At 41.8% G+C, this 8,149-nt stretch overlaps 1 pseudogene; it reads right to left on the bottom strand.

Moving 5' to 3' along the window:
- Positions 1-5,082: 5,082 nt before the first annotated feature.
- LOC104958939 (RNA-directed DNA polymerase from mobile element jockey-like) lies at positions 5,083-6,592 on the bottom strand (annotated as a pseudogene).
- Positions 6,593-8,149: the final 1,557 nt, after the last annotated feature.

The raw sequence follows: 8,149 nt of genomic DNA, 5'->3' as shown, positions 1-8,149 counted from the left end.
CAAGGGGGAGCAAGGGCACAGAGAGCCACAGGCCAGACGGACAATGAATGAGAAATCAAGAGTGAGAACGAAATACAGAGTGAGAGGAAGCGAAATATTGGCTTTCAGTCACACAAGAACGCACACACACAGCCACACACAGACACACACGCACACAGTGGCCTTATTGTGTTTTAATGCAGTTTAATGGGGCCCATTCTGCAGGCTTTGGGGGAGTGCGACCAATTCATTGCTATGCAGTACACACCATCTTTCTGAGCTGAAGCACAGAATTGAGAATGAGACAGTGAGGGCAAGAAGAGACGGACAGACAGAGGGAGAGACTGAGGGATAGAGAGGGAGAGCAAGAGAGGATATGGTGTCACTTTTTTTTACCAAACCTTTTTGTGAACTTCACTTTCTCTTTTCTGTCATTCGGCCTTTATTACTCAACCAAAGCTCTTCGTGTTTCTGCTTGAAAAACCATATTAGGGTTTTTGCATGTTTTATCACACCGACTTATATTTATACATGCTTTCCATTACTTCTGATCCATTTTCTGAAGAATTCTATAACTTTAATGTCAGCAAAGGCTTTGCATTCTGATGGAACTCTTGAGGCTTCACAATTATTTGCATGTCTGAGCTGTGAATATTTATGTTTTAAACATTGAAGGGTAAACACTGCTGGGATATCTGTTCTGCACTATCACTGTGTAGCAACCGGATGAAGGCAGTAAGTATTGTGATGGTTCTCCTGAATGATTTCCTCCTGACCATATACTCAACTCACCATCACTCCAGGCCAGCAGGCAAAGAACCGGAGTCAAAATGATCAACACTGTGTGTGTGGCACCATGCCCTGCCAACAAACACAGGGAGAAAGGGTCTGGGCAGCAAATGTATGAATCACAGCTCTTGGTTGACTTGCAAGTTGCAAGGATTAGATGCCTATGATTGGATGATCACATTCCAGCAATGAGGTGGAAAATATCTTAATGCCAGCTATCCCCTCTATGCTTCCTACACAGTATTGTTTGAGAATCAAACAAGGGTCCCATCCTTCAGTAGTTAAATGTGTCTGTATAACACCTTTTTTTGTCTCTAGTCGAACAGCATGGAATTAAACTGTCACTATGGTTTCCCATTGGTCAAAAACTATTGAATGTTTACCTTCCCTACAGTGTGGAATTATGTTGCAGAGTGAGGTATCCACTATCCTCATCATGTCAATATTTTACAAATGCATTTACTTAAACATCACACTTGTATGATATTATACAAGGATTTGAGCGATACATTTCTTGGCTGCTTCTTTGTTTCCCTAGCAGCGCCAACTGTCTTGAGAAGGATTAGTAAAGTGTCAAGGAAAAATCTATTGGAGGCAAACAATGTGCTATTGTTTCCTAGATGGTATTTGTTAGTCTCAGGTTATACCATCTCTTTGGATCCAACCCCAGAGAGCCCAGTCAGTGCCAGCTAGAAAGACATTCCCCCCTCACCTCTCACAATCGCCATACAACCAATCTATATGTATTCAATGTAGCAAGTCATACAAAGGTATACCAAGTGCTGAATATTGGGGGTTTAAAGATGCTATCCATGTGAATATAAAGTGTAGGGCATTGGTTGCCTTCACTTTGCAAAACGCCACCCTACTGAAACCAAAGAGTGTAAAGGTAAGGTAGACCGTATTGATAAGTTGTGCTAATAACACGCAAGGGTTTTATTGTGGCTTCTATTGTTTCAGACTGTGATGCTACTCGTTTCAAAGATGTAGCTGCAATTAATTGTGTGACAGCCATTATTAATGTTGGTTTGAAATGTATTAGCCAATGTCATGTTTATTCTCATGGCTGTGTGACTAACATTTTACCACTGCATGGTTCACCTGGTTTGACATGATACAATTCCATGTTGCTGTTGCATTAATGTTTAAAGCACGTTTGGGCAACTTGAGAAATCAAAGGCTACTTTTTTTATGATCTGGGATAGTGCAACAGTGGTTTCTGCTGCCTTGTTGAATAAGTCAGCATACACACTCATTGCTAGAGTCTGCAGGTCCTCAAATACCAAATGAATGAACTGGAAAAGGTGACTGGCATCCTCTAAGGACATACTACACTAAAGCTTTCTGTTGGTGCAAAATATCCCACCAACATGAAGTGCTTGTGGTCTCTGCAGGACAATGATCAAATATGAATGCATTAGTGTCTACACAGGATTTTTTCACACCAAAATGTTTTCAAGTTGCCTTGTAAGACGGTTACACCGGCCACAATTCTCCCAAAGGAAATGTGCGATAAAGTCATAGCTTGATGGATGCCAAGAACATGTGCATACACAGAGAAACCGGAAAGCCATTAGTGTCCCAGACAACACATGAGAATGCTCTAACCACTGTGGTCCCATGATAATACACTGCAAACAGTCTTCCTCTCCCCAGCTCTCCGAAGTCGCTCTTAACTGCTCCCCCGATCCTTCCTCCTTCATCATCCAGTCCTCCGAGCTGCTGTACTTGTTTGCTCCTTTGTCCACCCACTCATTTCTCCAGGTACTTCTCACACCTTGGAAAGCTCTCTCCTCCTCCCTCTCTCTCAAAGCTCCCGCATCACTTTCCCAGCCCCCTTGCCAAGGAAAAACGACATAAGGGTTCATCGCCAACCTTTTGGGCATCCTGTTACCAATCCCTATAAACTAACATATATCTCACTGCTAATCTTTGTACAGTTTACATTTGTACAATGACGATAAATTACACTGACCTTTTTCCCTATGCACTCTGATCTGTGTTGTAGCATATTGCTTGTGCATATTTAATAATGAATCATGAATTATATACAGAAAGTTTACCTTTAATCAAATATGTTAAATATAACTTTAACAAGGTGGGGCACTGTTCTTCTTTACTGTTCTTAGCTCTCAGGATATATTTGTGAGCTTTAAGAATTTGTTTGATTTCTTTTTTGATTCTTTCCTTCTTTCTCTTGGCTAAATTCCCTTATCTTACTGTTCCAGCAACTGAGGTGAAGGGATTAGATACCCCTGTCCCATTATTCATGAGGCAACACTCATGAATTCTCATTTCAAAACCAACTGGCAGTACAAGTAATCTCAAACCTCGCTGTCCTTACCCCCCCCCATTTGTTCCCCCTTTTCCTCATGCCTTGTCATGTCTTTTCTGGCCTCTCGCCTACTCTCTCTTCTCTACCTGTCAATCCCCCTATCATGTTCTCTTCCTCTATTCTACCCATCTGCTCATCTTTTTTCGCTTTGTCTCCTCTTTTCTTGTCTCAGGAAGAAAGCATCCTCCTCCCCCTCTTCTTTTCACCACCCACCTTCTATACCCTGTGAACCCATTGTTATTTTGTTATTTCACTTTCTCTCTCTGACTCTCAGAAGACCTTCCAGCTAAAAGGTGTGAAGGAGGAACTAAGTGCTTTCTCCTGTGTATAAACAATGTCCTTTATGCTTGCATGGCTCTGGGACTGCCTGGCTGTGGGAGGCAAAGAAGGGAAATGTCTGCAGAGATTTATCAATTGCTCAATCTCTTCAACTCTAATTGTATTGCACTCTCTCTTTCCACGTTGTCACCCTCAAGTGAAATGATGGCCAGCAGATTTAAGAACAAAAAGAGGGTTCAGTGAGACATGAATCTCTAACAGACTATAATGGGTACAGGATGAAGGGACAACAGTAAACGTAAATAAAGTCATCTATTGTTTTTATAAAGTATAACCTGAGAAATCATATTCTTGAAAAATACATTTAAGCATGAAACATATTTGCTCTTACGCAATTATGTGAAATGGCTGGTCTATATTTAATAATTAGGATTTACACTGTGTAAGCTATGAGGTAATAACCATCTTACTGGTAAGGAGAAGGACTTGTACCTCTCAATGAAAGTAACAATTTCTTGAATATTTTTTTCTGGGCACCAGACTGACGCTGCAGGACTCAGTCAGCAACGTTAAATACAGTATGAAGATATCAAGGACTTTTTCCAAGTTAAAGGGATCCCCTGAAGTCTGCTCCGGGCATACTGAAAGCTTGGACCTTGACATTAAAGATGGCTGTTAAAGAATTGAAGGAAAAAAACATAATAAAACAGAGAAAAAATGTAAACAGCAATTTAACTAAAGGTTGAATGTATTTTGGGTCTTGGAGCATGAAAGTCAGAGCTAAAACCGTTCATAGCAAAATAAGAGAAAAGACCAGTAATCTACGGCAGCAATTTGACAATTATTAGCTTAATATTATTACAACATAATTTGTTAGATATTTGGAAGTAGCATAAGGTCGTTTCAGCAAGCTTTTTCAGCTTGAACTTCAATATAACTTCTTATCATCCTATAATAAATCAAAGGAACCTCATCAGACATCATGTTCCACCTGCTGTTTCACTCCGTTAAAGAGAGAGAAAAATATCCCTATGGCGTGAATGAAGTGTGTGTGTGTGTGTGTGTGTGTGTGTGTGTGTGTGTGTGTGTGTGTGTGTGTGTGTGAGAGAAAGAGATTGGTTGTATAAAGGCATAGTCTAAAACATGTCAAGTATTTTATTTGTGTAACGCAATCAGCTCTCATGGCAAAATTGCCTTGCATTCAATTGGGCTGAATAAAAGCAGTGAGACCACAAGAGAGCACTTTATATCCACAAAAATATCAAATCAAGTTTTTGGCTGCTCTCTGCATGTGTGTTTTATGACTCTAATAAAACACAAGCATTATAGTGGGGTAGCTTTTTTACTCACACTGTATGTATGTGTCTTGTTGTGAGTGCACTCATGCTGTCACAGTATATATCTGTGTTGTTTATTAATTTATTGAGTCTTTTGTCTGCTGGTCAAATAGCACTTCACTAAGCCAAATGCTCGTAGGGGAGTTACTTTCAATTTGTATCTGATTCATCCTCTGATTGTGTGTTTTTTCGCATAATAATAATAATAATAATAATAGATTACATTTGTATAGCGCCTTTCAAGGGACCCAAGGCCGCTTTACATGGTAAACAAACAAACATAAGGGGCAAATATTAAAGTAAATACAAAAAAAAAAAAAAAGATTAATAGCAGTAGGAGTGAAAGCAGGGGAATGTGATGGGTTAGGGGTCAAAGGCCATGGTGAACAGGTGAGTTTTTAATGCTGACTTGAAGATGTCCAGGGAAGCAGCATTTTGGATTCCAGATGGTGGGGGCCACAACACTGAACGCCCCGTCACCAATAGCTCGGAGGCGAGTACGGGAATGGAGAGCAGACTCCGAGAAGGGGTGTAGGGATGGAGGAGGTACGATAAGTACTGGGGGGCGAGGGCATGCAGACACTTGTAAGTGAGGAGGAGTGTTTTGTACTGAATGACTTGACCGGCAGCCAGTGAAGGTGGATGAGGGTGGGGGTGATGTGTTGCCATGGCCTGGCGGCAGAGTTCTGGACATACTGGAGCCTCTCCAGGGTTTTGCTGGGAGCCCCGGACAGCACTCCATTGCAGTAGTCTAGACGGGAGGTGATGAAAGCGTGTATGAGCGTTTCTGCCACAGAGTCAGAGAGTGTCGGAGTGTCGGAGTCTGGAAATGTTTTTGAGGTGGTATAAAGCAGATTTGGTGACAGATCTGATGTGAGCATGGAAGGAGAGGGTGGTGTCCAGGATGACACCCAGGTTGCGGACTTCAGTGGACAGAGAGATGGAGCAGCCATCAACGGAGAGGAGCGGATCTCCAACCTTGGAGAGCTGAGCGGTCGGTTTGGTGTAGAGATAGAGCTGTGTGTCATCAGCGTATGAGTGAAAGCTGAGAACATGATGGCATGTAGTGGTAGCATGTAAATGGTGAATAGGAGGGGGTCCAAGCACAGAGCCTTGAGGTACACCTTGGTTGACTGGGGCCGATGGGGAACTGCAGTCACTGATGGTGACAAAGTGTTTCCGGTTCGAGAGGTAGGATTCAAACCAGGCAAGAGCTGTGTCACTGAGGCCAAGGTGGTCGGACAGGTGGCTGGGGATGGTTTGGGATATGGTATTGAAGGCTGCAGTTAGGTCCAGGAGGATGAGAATGCTGATGAGGCCGGAATCAGAAGTGATGAGGAGGTTGTTTGAGATTTTAATGAGGGCAGTCTCTGTGCTGTGGTGGGGTTCACTGAGCTCATCGTTGGACATGTGGTGTTGGAGTTGCGCGGCAACTGCACTTTCCCGGATTTTGCTGAGGAAAGGAAGGTTGGAGATCAGCCGGTGGTTGTTGAGGTCCTCTGGGTTCAAGCCAGGCTTCTTGAGGATAGGAGTGACTGAGGCAGTTTTGAGGCTGGGTGGGACTATGCCAGATGGCATGGACAAGTTCACTATGTCTACAATAATGTAGCATATATATATATTCAAACAATCCCTCAAAACTCACCTTTTCACTCTTGCCTTCAACTCCTAATCAACTAACCCCTTGCCCTTATTCCACCTAGCTTAGCACATTTTATTTTTAGTTGCTTGTAAGCGCTTTGAGCCCTAGAAAAAGCGCTTTATAAATGTAATATATTATTATTATTATGTTGGGTAGGGCTGCCTTGACCAAGGCTGCGGGCATGGGGTCGAGAGAGCAGGTTGATGCCTTGGCCTATGTGACCAGCTTGGTTACTAAGAAGGCATCCACTGGGGAAAAGCTGCACTTAGATGGGCAAGTAACACCTTGCGGCTGATGTGTGGTTGCAATTGGGGGGGCAGGCACCAGAAGTTGCTGGTGGATGGAATCCATTTTGGCCTGGAGGAAGTCCAGGAACTTCGAGCAGAGGTCGAGAGCACCTGGAGGATGGCGATATCAGCAAACAGCTGTTTGCTGATATATATTATGCTCTGAATGTTATTAACATTGTAGTACTGTAAAGGGTCAAATATATAATATAATTATTATTTTTTAAATTGTAATTGTTTAACCAGCAATTATATATTTAAAGCTGTCATCATTCATGTCATTAGACTCAGCATAGTGAGGTAGACTTTAGTACAGATCAACATGAGGCGGGGGAAATAAATTAAACATCTTGATTTGTTGTATTGCTCAATGTTGCAGTAGGAAGACAGATGTCTGTATGACATAATACAACCATGTGCAGCTAGTAAAATAAAAGCAATGCTGTCAGAGTTACAGATGACTTAATTATGTGATTTTGCTAGTAGCTTCTTTAATACATTGTGTTCAAGAGAGCAAGGAGGGGAACCGGTGAAATATGACCGCAATGCCAGGGGCTGTTGTGGATGTACATGTGCTTATAAAAGGTATATGATGCTATGTCGTTTTCAATGTTGGTATATTCATACCGTTTTGTTATAGTGCAAAACATCCGGGCGAAGACATACTACAGTATGCCATTGTCCCTGCTGCATATTAGTGGACGGAAATAAATAATGATGTCAGTATATACTTTCTTACCTTTACGTTTTTTTTCGTTTTTTTTTTTGTGGAGTCATGAGGGCAGAAAGAAATCATTCAAAAATAATTTCACGGTGATCTCCTACTCCTCTGCAGTGAAGGACTGTCTTTGTGTATGTGTTTAGAGAGAGGAAGTATGCTGTCAAGCAGCTTTACAGACTGATACAAAGACAGAAACAGAAAGAGAGAAAGGGACAGAGAGGGAGCACGAAGCCCAGTAGGGGCAGGAAGAAAACCATACAATAGAGATGCACTACTGATTCTTTTCAAATGACACTTTCTATCTACTAGCCAATCAACAGGCATAACTCCAACTGAGCACACACACACACACACAAATAACCTTTCAAAAGTCGGGTTGGATTGGTTCGACACAAACACACACTTATTTTTGTAGTTTGATCAATGGATATTACTGCACATAATGAAGTCCCTTGAACAGGGTGTCCTACTTAGCAACGGTCTGGTACCCTTAGCAGCGGTCTGCTAGAGAAAAAAACAGACCTCTGGAACGTCCATATTGACCAATCAGAATTGAGTATGCAAATAAGCTGTGTAATAAAGCATCAGATTACCTCTTGTAAAATGTCAGTGTTATCTATTGCTAGACCTCAAACACTTTTAACACAATGATATAGATAGAGAGTAAAATGAAGGTGAAAATAGAAAAACAATGAGATAAACTGGAGGGCAATGTCAAATAACATAACATTTATCATTTTTTTGCAATTTAGTCATGACGACTGCAGAGAGGAGGAAGGA

This window comes from Notothenia coriiceps, unplaced genomic scaffold (genome assembly GCF_000735185.1).
Source record: "Notothenia coriiceps isolate Sejong01 unplaced genomic scaffold, NC01 NC01_scaffold00029544, whole genome shotgun sequence".
NCBI classification, from domain to species: domain Eukaryota; kingdom Metazoa; phylum Chordata; class Actinopteri; order Perciformes; family Nototheniidae; genus Notothenia; species Notothenia coriiceps.
The sequence above is the reverse complement of the archived record's forward strand: the minus strand, read 5'-3'. Positions and strand labels throughout refer to the sequence as shown.